Source organism: Myxocyprinus asiaticus, chromosome 7 (genome assembly GCF_019703515.2).
Source record: "Myxocyprinus asiaticus isolate MX2 ecotype Aquarium Trade chromosome 7, UBuf_Myxa_2, whole genome shotgun sequence".
Classification (NCBI taxonomy): domain Eukaryota; kingdom Metazoa; phylum Chordata; class Actinopteri; order Cypriniformes; family Catostomidae; genus Myxocyprinus; species Myxocyprinus asiaticus.
Window position 1 is genome coordinate 31,649,323 of NC_059350.1, and position 13,352 is coordinate 31,662,674.

The 13,352-nt window shown below is 40.4% G+C and overlaps 1 protein-coding gene across 1 annotated transcript in view; it reads left to right on the forward strand.

Annotated features, from left to right (window-relative positions):
• The window catches only part of LOC127443554 (lipopolysaccharide-responsive and beige-like anchor protein), a 309,792-nt gene that overhangs the window by 287,604 nt on the left and 8,836 nt on the right, over window positions 1-13,352 (forward strand).

A 13,352-nucleotide genomic window follows, 5' to 3' on the forward strand; every position in this document is an offset into this window, starting at 1 on the left:
CAAAAATATAAATGCAACATGCAACAATTTCAAAGATTTTACTGAGTTACAGTTCATTTAAGGAAATCAGTCAATTGAAATAAATTCATTAGGCCCTAATCTAATCTAATCAATGTGTATGGAAAATTTCTGGGATCTTTTATTTCAGCTCATGAAACATGGGACCAACACGTTACATGTTGCGTTTATATTTTTGTTCAGTGTACATATATATGTAAAAATCACTATTGGTAGCAATAGTGTTGCAGAAAGTCTTGTGAGCATGCATGGACCATGGGATTTCCAAGCGATGGACACCAGTTGGGACTGTTATGCACTGTTATTTCTGTTCTGTGGGTTATTAAGGATGTTATGGTTACATCAATGTTGGATAGTGGTCTATATAATTTAGCCTTGGGTACACAGTTTATCTTTACATGTCAATATGTCACACTTTAATATAGGTCAAATGTTTCTCTCCATGTGGAATGTTAATGGGCTGAGGCACCCTATAAAAAGAAGGAAGGTTGTATCTTTTCTTAAGTGTAAAAAATGTGATATAGTGTTCCTTCAAGAAATGCACCTTTCTTCACAGGAAGCTGAAAAACTTGGCAGGGCATGGAGTGGGCATGTGTTTTGTAGTGCTGGCTCAAGTAAGAGCAGGGGAGTCATTGCATTGATAAGTAAGTATTTACAATTTAAATGTCTCAAACAGATTAAAGATAATTTAGGAAGAGTCATTATTGTTTTGGTTGAAATACAGGGGCAAAATCTGATTTTGGCTAATATTTATGCACCTAACGCTGATGATCAGAAATTTATAGATCTTTAGGGTAAGCTACAAGCTGCTGGGATCCTTCATGATATGGTTTTTGGTGGAGACTTAAATCTTTTAATGGATCCGGTTCTTGATCATAGTGATGCAAAGGTGTGTAGACCCTTTAGAGCAACGTTGACACTACAGAGGATGTGTAAAAATATTGGTCTTATAGACATTTGGAGACTTCTGAACCCATCTAGGAGGGACTGCACCTTTTTTCATCAGTTCATAAGATTTACTCTAGAATACTTTCTTTTCACTTTTATTCACCAAAGTGGCATTCAACTGATCACAATTTATAGTCAAGATAACAAAAATGACTATTACAATTAAAAAAAAAAAAAATGTTCAGAACTTCTTAAACTACTTCTAAGAGTTTTCATAAAAAATCCTCCACGTGCAGCAATGACAGCTTTGCAGATCCTTGGCATTCTAGCTGTCAATTTGTCCAGATACCTAGGTGACATTTCACTCCACGCTTCCTGTAGCACCTACAATAGATGTGGCTGTCTTGTCGGGCACTTCTCACGCACCTTTTAGTCTAGCTGATCCCACAAAAGCGCAATGGGTTTAAGATCCATAACACTCTTTTCCAATTATCTGTTGTCCAATGTCTGTTTCTTTGCCCACTCCAACCTTTTCTTTTTGTTTTTCTGTTTCAAAAGTGGCTTTTTTTTTTTTTTTTTTTTTTGCAATTCATCCCATAAAGCCTGAGTCTTCTCTTTCCTGTTGTTCATGAAACTGGTGTTGAGCGGGTAGAATTCAATGAAGCTGTCAGCTGAGGACATGTGAGGCATCTATTTCTCAAACTAGAGACTCTGATGTGCTTATCCTCTTGTTTAGTTGTGCATCTGGCCTTCCACATCTCTTTCTGTCCTTGTTAGAGCCTTGTATGATACCTTTGTATGAAATATTCAGTTTTTTGGCAATTTCAATCATTGTATAGCCTTCATTCCTAAAAACAATGATTGACTAACAAGTTTCTAGAGAAAGCTGTTTCTTTTTTGACATTTTTGAACTAATGTTGACCTTAAGACATCCCAGTCTATTGCATACTGTGGCAACTCAAAAACAAACACAAAGACAATGTTAAGCTTCATTTAATGAACCAAATAACTTTCAACTGTGTTTGATATAATGGCAAGTGATTTTCTAGTACCAAATTAGCAATTTAGCATGAATACTCAAGGATAAGGTGTTGGAGTGATGGCTGCTGGAAATGGGGCCTGTCTAGATTTGATCAAAAATTAATTTTTTCAAATAGTGATGGTGCTGTTTTTCACATCAGTAATTTCCTGACTATTCTTTGTGATCAGTTGAATGCCACTTTGGTGAATTAAAGAACCAATTTCCTTCCGAAACAGTAAAATCTGTACATTATTCCAAACTTTTGGCCGCCAGTATAGATGGCGCTTTAATACATCCCTTTACAAGACCCAACATTTCAACAAATGTTAAAGATAGAAGTTAATGCTTATGTAGAAACCAATTGGTCCTCGGTGTCCTCTGTGGGCGTGGCATGGGTGGCGCTTAAGGCAGTTCTTACGGGGCGGATCATACATTATGCCTCATTCATTAAAAAGATCACAGCACAGGAATTCATAGAATTGGAAAAGAGTATTAAAAGTGCTGAAACAGAGCTGTAGCACTGAATGTCACCCAAGGGTCTTAGAGAGTTGACTCAGCTCAAGTATAGGTACAATACTATTTTGTCACAGATGGTAGAGTTTGGGTTATTCAGGGCAAGACAGACATATTTTGAGTCAGAGGACAAGGCAGGGAGACTTCTTGCCAGATACATAAAACAGAGAGAGTTTTTTTCCACGATTCCTTCAGTGAAGTCTTCTGGAGGCAATATATTTACTTCTCCCACAGATATTAATAAAGTCTTTAAAGAATTCTTGTGACAAGTTTTTTGTACTCTCTCAAGGAGGAAGCTGGGGCCAGGTGAACAGTTCTCATAATTCTTTATTTTTGATACTTTTCAGTATACACACACTAATTGCTTTTCAGCACTTCTGATTACATGCACAGTCAGGATCGTATGTCTCTCTCTCCCTCCGGTGGTCTGGATTGCCCTTTAAATCCCTCTCCGCTCTCACTGCAAACACAAAACAGCTGTTAGAGGTGATTTCCCACAGGTGTCAATCCTTACCGTACTCACTCTCTTGGCCTTGCTCTCCACAGACGTCGCTCGGCCATCCACACAAATTTCCCTCAATAACATAGTACATGCCAGCCAATTCATACCCAAGATTAGTGGATGGGTGAGGCGGGGACTAACCATAGCATTGACACTACGCTTTTGTCCTCGAAATTGAATGATGACCGTCACTAACCGGTAATCTTGAATATCCCCATGCACACACCTTACCTTCACCTACCGGCTTGTATCCAAAGCCTCGGATTGAATCAAGCTTTGGTGAATGGAGTTTGGTTTGAAGGTTCTCCGCAACTCCACCAGACTGGCCTAGACTTCACGCCCACACCCACGGCAGCGGATTCACCAGCCTGTGGGGGAGAACAGAGAGGGTTATGGGAAGTCGACAATATGAGCGGCCCACAAGACTAGGGAACCGGTATTTGTAAGGGAGTTCCCTGATTCCGGGGAACAGGAACAGGATGAGGAGAGGGGGAGGGGGGAGAGAGAGAGAGAGAGAAGAGGACTCGCCAGCCCCCAGATATGCTGCTATATGGTCCTCGGCCAGCTGGATCACTTCATCCAGCAACACAGGATGGTGGCACCAGACCCACTCCGCTGTTCCTCTCAGTAGCCGGGAGATAAACTGTTCCTGCACCATGAGGTTGATGACGTCATTGGCGTCACCTTCCTCCTCAGCCAGCAACCACCATCGGCAGGCTTCACGGAGTTGTTGTGCAAAGGCGAACGGGCAGCCGACCTCGCTCAGTGTCAGGGTGCGGAATCGCTGGCGGTGTTGTTCTGGACTGCGGCCGACCCATTGCAGGATGGCTTTCCTCAAATCAGCAAAGTCCAGGAGGTTGGTGACCAGAAGATGTTGGGCTGCGAGTTGTGGCTCCCCGGTCAGCAGCGGCAAGAGATGGAATGCCCACTGTGTTCGTGGCCATTTCTGCGCTCTGGTCTTGTACTCAAACAGCTCCAGGAATGATTCCACATTGTCCTGAGCTCCCATCTTAGTGAGCATCACATGTGGACCTGCTGCTGCCGGGGTCATGGCAGAAGCCCCCTCCTGGGGCAACAAGCTCTGCAATGAACACCGGTCCTCTGCTTGGGCCTGAAGGAGCACCTCAAAGTGGTGTTCCTGCTCATTCCATGGGCCTGTTGGAGGGACCTGATGATTTTCCCAGCGGCGAGGACTCCGCAGCAGCGATACCTGTGACTGATACATATTGCCGAGGCCGATAAATCGGACAATATTCGGACTTTTTAAATTATCGGCATTGGCCGATAAATTTTCCCGTTTGGCCGTTTTTTTTCTTGAGGGCACCGAAAATCACCTGCTTGAATGTGAAGCATCTGAGACATGTAAACGAACAGGCACGGTTCATTTTGTTGTTACGTGCCATCGTGTTACTACAATAATAGACCGGGGTGCAACACAGTATCATTTAAACGGTCCACATATCAGAGCCGCGGCAGATGCGTTTGAGCTCATAATGTTAAAGTGCTCACCTGTTTCATTCTCCCTCTCTCTCCTCAACAGTTCCCTGTAACTTTTAACTATCTAATAACTTTTAACTGTCTTGTTTAATGAAAAAAGGCAAATATCAATAAAAGTATATTATATACCATCTGCAAATATGTGCATATCTCGTTTAAACAGATGTAATAAACCAACCTCACACAACTTCAACAGATCCAGCGTTCTGTGGAGCGCTCATTTATTAACCTCTAAAGCATGTATTCTAACAGTCTCTCCTCAGCAGTTCCCTGTAACTTTTCCAATGATAAAAGGCAAATATCAATAATACTTCTAATATATACCATCTGCAAATATGCAGATATCTCGTTTAAAAAGATGTAATTCACGAACCACACGAAAATCCAGCGTTTTCTTCCCGTCGAGCGCTCATCTAATATTTTCCTCTGACGCGCATATTCTATAAGCCAGAATCAAAAACATCAGGATCAGAAGTTCCTCTGATTCCCAAATAAAGATGGTAACTCCGTGACAATCCAAGCAGGCGATCCAGGGCGTTTAAACTGTCACTGGAACTGCACAAGCGTGTGATTGCAACTTCAAGGCTGTGTCCGAAACCGGGAAAATGAGGATTCCGGTGGCTGTATATGGAGGTACGATGAAAATAAGGTGCTTTTCAAATTGTTCGGAGACCAGTTTCCTTAAGAGTTCCATTCATTCAAAACAGATGTCAGTTAAGCCATTAACTGATTAGGCAGCAAGGTAGCAAGTCAGCTGCCTACGTTTTCGGATGCAGCCCAAGGTAAAAGCGCTTCTCGTGTGTTGTAAGTAAATGTCATATTCACTATGCACTGTATGTACAATTGGTTTGATTCTGTTTTGTTTTTAGGAAATCCGATTGCTAACGTGGACATGCCATCCATGGTTGCTGGACTACTGTGTGTTTTTGTTATTTCTTTCTTCCTAATATATTAACAATTTCTTCATGTGCAAATAAATTACTAAAATTTGATGACTAAACATAAAGCTGAAGAAACTGTTATCTTCCATTTAAAATACAATAAATTTGTTTTGTGTGAAATTGAATAAATATAGTGCTAAATAACAGTTTATTATTATTTATTTTTTTAGCAATTTTATGTTTGGTATTTACTATATTAAATTGTGTGACTGTATCGGCCTATTGCCCACCCTGTTCTCTGGTTATCGGCATCAGCCAATAAAAAACCCATATCGGTTGACCACTAGTTTCAGCACCAGTGTGACAAGGTTCTTGAACTCTCTCAAAGAGGAAGCGGGGGCCAGGTGAACAGTTCTCGTAATTCTTTATTTTTTTATACTTTTCAGTATTCACACACTAATTGCTTTTCAGCACTGCTGATCACATGCACAGTCAGGCTTGTATGTCTCTCTCTCTCTGACAGTCTGGATTGCCCTTTAAATCCCTCTCCGCTCTCACTGCAAACACAAAACAGCTGTTAGAGGTGATTTCCCACAGGTGTCAATCCTTACCATACTCACTCTCTCGGCCTCGCTCTCCACAGCCGTCACTCGGCCACACCCCTATCGCCACAATTCTATTTTGAGCTTTATAGTTCCACATCTTCCGATAAGGATATTAGCAACTTTGTAGAGCCATTAGAACTTCCTAAATTGATGAATTATCAAAAAGACTTTATTGACTTTATTGGAGCTTGTTGAGGTAATTAAAGCCTTGCCAACAGGTAAGGCACCGGGGCCAGATGGTTTTGCCACAGAATTTTTTAGATCTTATGTCACAGAACTGGCTCCACTTATGTTAGAAGTTTACACAGAGTCATTAAAGAAAGGTGAACTACCACCAACCATGACATAAGCCCTGATCGGTCTCATTCTTAAAAAAGACCCAAATGAATGTAAAAGTTATCGTCCAATTTCCCTGATCCAGTTAGATGTAAAAATATTATCTAAAATTCTGGCTAATCAATTAATCAGAGTAATTACATCAATTATACATATAGATATCAAGTGAGGTTTATACATGGTTGTAGTTCTTCTGATAATATTATATATTTTATAAATATTATGTTGTCAGTAGCGAATGATCAGACCCCCATCGCTGCAATCTCACTTGATGCTGAGAAGGCATTTGATATGGTGGAATGGGACTACCTTTTTAAGATTTTGGAAGTTTGGGAACTGGGAACACTTTTATTGGTTGGATTTAGTTACTTTATAAGCAACCGGTAGCAGCAGTGCAAACTAATAGATTCATTTCAGATTTCTTTTCTCTTGGTAGGGGAACCCGGCAAGGCTGTCCTCTCTCCCATTTATTGTTCTGTCTTGCCCTGGAATCATTATCAGCAGCAATAATAAAAGAAGAGAATTTTCCTGGCATTATTGCAGGAGGTGTGGTGCATAAACATCTACTCTGCGCAGATGATATATTATTCTTTTCTCCGACCCTAAAAGGGTCTCTATGCCTAGGCTTTATGCCTAGCCTCCATAGAATTATTAATTCTTTCTCCAAATTTTCAGGATATAGGGTGAATTGATCTAAATCGGAAGCTCTTGCTCTGACAGCATATTGCCCTGCCACGGCTTTCCAACCTGCCACATTTCAATGACCCAAGCAAGGCATTAGGTATTTAAGCATTTTCCAGCAAATATGAGAGATTTAGTTTGAGTTAATTTTGACCCATTAATGAAAAGGTTCTTGTGTGATGTGGATAGGTGGGCTTCATTACATCTGTCTATAGGCAGGGAAGGTCAATGTTATCAAAATTAATTGTATCCCTAAATTAAATTATCTACTACAGTCTCTCCCTCTAGAAGTTCCTCTTTCTTATTTTAACCAATTTGATACAATATCTAAGTCTTTTATTTGGAATGGGAAACGACCTTTGTTGCATTTCAATAAGTTACATAGACCAATTGACAAAGGAGGCTTAGCCCTCCCCCAAAAATCTTTTTCTTACTATGCTTTTAATCTCAGACACCTGGCCCATTGGACTCTTCCACCTGAGAGAGCCCCTCCTTGCTGCAACATTGCACAAGCGGTCCTTGTCTCAATCTCACCATTGCAAAGTCTTTCTATTAACTTGCCTAGAGAAGCAAAAATGCATCCTATTGTTTCACATTTACATTCAGTATGGACAAAGGTTTCTCGCATATTCAGTTCTGATACTTACCTAAATGTTTCCTCAAGTATATGGCTAAACCACAAATTATGTATTAACAAGTCCCCCTTTTGCTGGAAAGAATGGATTTAGAGGGGTGTTGCTACACTTGGTGACCTTTATGAAAATGGAGCTTTGAGATAATTTGAAAATATAACCAGCAATTTGGGATTTCTAGGTATACATTTTTCAGGTATTTACAGTTGCGCCATCTACTTTGTGCTATTTTTGGTGGTAGTACACAGCCCCCTAAAGCTGCAGACACTCTCTGTATGGTGCTCACAGCCTTTGGAAAGAGTCCTCGTTGATTCAGAGTCTTGGTGACGGGGCTTTAACTGCTCTTAAGAGGTTACTGGAAAGAAATGTAAACTTTGTATTGAAGGATGGGGAGTGGGAAAGGATTTAAAAAAATATTAAAACTATGTCTAGGAATGCAAGGGTATGCCTTATTCAGTTTAAGATTTTGCATTGTTTCTACTGGACTCCTAAATTGTTTAGGCTTGGTCTAAAAGACACACTTACCTGCTGGCGATGTCAGTTGGAGAATGGAGACCCATGCTCTGTGGTTCTGTGCTAAGATTCAAGAATTCTGGGTAAGAGTCCAGAATTTTATCTGTGAGGTTTTAGATAGTCAGATTTTATTCTGCCCCAGATTATGTATTTAGGGTGATGGGGCAGTCATTAAAGTAGGTGACAAATATACAAAAAGCTTGGTCCAAACTAGTGTAATTATTGGCAGACAGATAAATCTTAGAGGATGGAAGTCAATTGGCACTCCCTCTTTTCAATAATTGTTCACCGAATTGGGTAGGGTGGCGGCATTTGAAAATATGTCATATAAACAGCTTGGCAAAATAGACACGTATGGTAAGAAATGGGACAGGTATTTGGCCTTTCTGGAGGGCTCTCAGTGAGGACCATATGAAGAGTAACAGAATTGTAAATTCTATTCTTTGTGGAATTCTTTATTTTCTCTTTGTTTGTTGATTTTTATATTTTTTATGTTCTCAAATATTTTCTTTTGTTTGTTTGCTTATATGTGTGCATGGTGTAATTTAGGCTTTGACCACAGGGATATTTATTTGTTGAGGGACAGGGTGGGGTTGGGGAGTGTAATATTGTTGGGGCTTCGTTCAGGAGTGGGTTTGGTTATTAGCAATAATTAATAATTATCAAAGATCATTATTAATTATTAAAATCAATAGAACATTGATTAAAATCAACATTAATGTATTAATCCTTCAAATCAACAATCATCAAAGATAACTATCAATTATCAAAATCAATAGAATATTAATACAGATTAATATTGCCGGGGCAACACTCTGGAATCAGGGACTAATAACCAGACAGTATAGCAGTCTCAATATACGATTGCTCTCTTAGGAAAGTCGACGTTTGGAGAACATCGACATTCAAAATGGGAACAATGAAGGCTTAAATCCGAGCACTGACATCCCCTACCAGCCCTTGGCATAGGTGCATGTAGAACAATACCAAAACACTTCTTTTTAAAGTATATCAAAGTTTATTGATGCAGTAATATCAATTAATAATCAATACAATGCAGTCAATAAACTTCCATCTTCCAACTACAAACTAAACAGTAACATGATTAGATATGGTAACAGATAGGCCTATAATACATGAGAGGAGGGTAGATGTGTGTGTGTGTGTGTGTGTGTGTGTGTGTGTGTGTGTGCGTGTGTGTGTGTGAATGGGTGTATGTGTGTGTGAGGAGAGAAGGAGTGCACAAAATGGCGGGCATGGCTCTCGTGGAGAGTGCATCACGCAAGGTTTCCAGCCAGAGAATGTGGCCGCGAATGTGGGCGGAGAGACTGATTAATGGCGTCTGCCCGTTTAACATGTGTCTCTGCTGGTACAATAACTTAGGGACAAAGCTGGGCTCTATTGCCAAGATATCTGTTCACCAAATGTGTGTGCGGGTATGTTTGTGAGATGTCGTGTGTGTGTGGTTAGTACGAGAAAGAGAGAACAGGGTGACGGCACCGAAGCCGGTTTAGCGATAGCGGGAGAGACGGCAACCGTTAGTTTTATCACTCAGAGACACGGTGAACGGCTCCTAATCCGTCCGCAGCGGTTGTTGGTTCGTTAATGAATAAACTTAGTGTGCCGGTCTCACTCGCGATGGCGGAAATGCACAAACAGCCCAATGTGGTTGGACGACAACACAGCAAATCTAATTTTTCCTCATTCTGTCGGCGGGCGGTACGGCGGCTGGTTCTCGGCGGGTTGGCAGAGAAATCAGCGAAGTCGACTCGGTTGAAGAAGGAAGAGAAATCTTCTTTCTTCACTTCTGCAGGCAAAAGGGTGAGACGCGGATTGCTCGGCAGTCTCCTTCGTATCCGTTAGCGTGCTTGGTGGAACTCGGAGAATCTCGGCTCGTCTAGCAAGATTGAGATTGTATGGTCAAAGTTCAGGTATGTACGTTACTTCCTTGGGCATTGAGGCTACACTTGGGAGCAGCAGGGCTGCAACTAGACACGGCGCATACTGTTGCTGGAAGCAAGCTTAGGAGGAATCTCTGGAGTTTTATACTTTCGATGACATCGTGGTTGAGGGATGCGTTATGTTGTGCATTTCATCCAATAGGAGTTGAGAGTTCGATCCTTCAGAATCTCACACCTAGGTGTAAAGTGAGCAAGGCTTGATTTTGGCGCTGTTTTCGTGTTATCAGGCTTTGAGTGTTCCTATAGGCCTCAGTCAGGCTATATGATGGTGTGTAGGCCTGCCTTTGTCTCCTCTCTGAGCACATGAGGCACAACATTATAATGGGAGTTAAGTTGATTCTGTGTGTACTTTATTCCATATTTCACTAAGAATCAATAAAAAATTTTAATAACAAAAAAAAGAGTCGTGATGACCATCTTTTGACAGTGCCTCATTTGTCAAAATTTTAGGAGTGGGTGGATGAAATAAAGCAATGACCCAAGGTTAGTTACATTGATATCATTAATTACTTTGAGTTATTGTGACAGCCAATAACCATAGTTGAGTCTGAACTCATTTTTACTACAACCAGGCTAACATTTAAAATGATGGTTGTTCTCTGTCTGGATCACTAATTTCAGTAGTTTTACATTGCTTCTTATGAAGATCGAAACTAGAAAACAGTCCAGCAGCAATCAGAATCATCATGGAACCGCCCAGTGGTTGGTCAGGAAAACTGTGGATACATGATGTCAAAGTTCTCTGGCTTGTTTTAGATTATGCTGTGGGTGAACATCACCTGTTGAATGGCCGTTTAATGCATTGTTTTATACATGCGAAGACAGTATTGAATTTTAAATAATTAATCATTCCATTTAAGAAAAATAAACAGTTAATGCAGTTAGTCAAAGTTATATATTTAGTCGAATATATGACACTTAATAGCCACTTTGTGAATACACTGTGCCATTACAGCGTCCTGTCCTACAAAAGTGATAGGACCATCCCGATTGCTGTGTGTGTGTGTGTCTTGTGAATAAAAGAGCCCAGTGTATTTGCTGTTCTATATTATCTGGGTTTCACATGGGACCTCTAAAGTGTTACACAGCCCATATGCACACAGAAAAACCAGATGAACAGAATAAATCTCTTACTCTGTCTTCCATTCGCCACAGGATACCACCGCTACAGCAGTTAAGAAACGGACTGTTCGCCAGGCTGTCCGTGCATGCTGGGATAGAGAAGGGGTTGTGTGGGTTTTGATTGGATGAGGCAGTCTCTGGCAGGGCACGCTCACTCTGAGGTCCACAGGGGTGTCAATAAGCCCCTCTAATCACATGCCAGCCGGATGCTTCAGACGTTCATCACCCTCTACAAAGAGCTTATTCATTGAGCCAAAAATCATTTAAACAGCCCATCAGATGCTTATCAGTGGTATATATCATCAGGCAACATGAAAGGCCACCAGAAGGTCAGGGGTCCTTTACGGCTGAAGTTGGCAGCAGGTCATCCTCCGTGAAGTCCACCATAATAGACTGAAGTAAAGCAGACAGTGATCATCGAAGCGCCCCTCGCTATCTGACTGGCACAGACTGCAGTTAGTAGTCATAGCTCAACAAAACATAGTGATTGGAGTGGGACATTGGGCTGTAGGAAAGCTGGGCCTGGCAGGCTCTGTTAACTGGTCTGATAAGACGGGAAAACAAATGGAATAATATTTGTTTGGGTGCCATTCACTTCATTTTAAAGCAGAGTTACAGAATAAAAGAAGTGTTTTGTTCCGGTAGACCTGACTAATGCAGCATAACTACATTCTGAGGAATAAATTAGGTGTATGCTTGACTAAAGAGATTAGAATGTGGTGGATTATAGTGCAATAGGGGGTCGCTTAAGTACAAAGGGGCTAGACTATTCAAAGCTTTGTGAATAATAAGCAAAAAGTTTTAATTTATATGAAACCTATCAGGCAGCCAATGTAGTGATGTTAAAATTAGGCTGATTTGATCATATTCCTTGGTTCTAGTAAGCACTGTAGCTGCTGCATTTTTAACCAACTGAAGGTTGTTTATTGAGCCAGAAGGACATCCACTCGGTAGTGCATTACAATAATCTATTATTGAGCTCATGACTTTCAATATTTCTAAGGTGGAATGATGCTGTTCTACAGACTTTGGAAATGTGATTTTTAAAGGACAGACTGCTATCAACATTACACCTACAGTAAGTTCTTCACTGTAGAAGATTATGTAAAAGTACATCCATTGAGAGACAGATTATATTCTAGCATCATAGGTTTTTGGTCCAATGATTAATACCTCTGTTTTGTTAGAATTGTCTAGCCATCCAGAGAAAAGCAGAGGACCTAATACTGGGCCCTGTGGCACTCCATACTTAATTTGAGGTTGACTTAACAATTCCTCATTAACACAAACAAAGTGGTAGCGGCCTGATAAATAGGACCTAAACCATGCTAATGCCTGTCCACGAATGCCAGGATGAAGAGAACAACAAGAGAATGCCTTGGTCTTTGGTGTCAAAGGCAGCACTAAGATCTAATAGCACTAGAAGAGAGGTGCAGCCATGGTCAGATGAAAAAAGTCATTTGTAACACTGATCAGTGTAGTTTCTGTACCAGAGTTTCCGCTAAGAAAGTTTGGTGCTGGCCAACGTGTCTGGGAATAATAAAGTTTGACGGACAAATAAGAAAAAAATCTAATTTCTGTGTTTATTTTGCACTGTAAACACTATGGACTGTGCATAATAATGAGATATAGGCAAATAATGTCAAAATCAATTCAAATTAATTATTAACGTTTGTTTACTATAGCTGCTTTTTCATAAAAACAAAATTAATAATAAAAAAAAAACGCCTTCATGGAATTTCCTTCTAATTAAAAAAAAAAAAAAAAAAAACATGAACAATGTGGGCAAACAAAACAACTAAACCAAATATTTGCCAAATATCTTTTCATTTATAAATAAATATTGAAACAACAAATCGTTACGTTATGTCAAATAATTTATATTTTCCTCCAATTTTTCATAGCACAAAAGCATTTTGCTGCCAAAGTGAAGTCAAATGTGTCCAGTAGGTACCAGTGTTTCTCTACAACTTGAGATTCACATGAACCTGGTGTCCTTCTCTCCAGAAGATGACAACGCAAGGCTGTTTTGAAGTTATTATGAAGTGAGAAGCTTCTCACTGCAGGTATGCAAAACAGGAACACATGCTGCTTTTTCCAGTGTGCAGGATACAACACGCTTAGTTGCAGATTTGGACTTCGCTAGCTCTCGTGAAAGTTTAAACCTCTGTGGCAGCGAAGC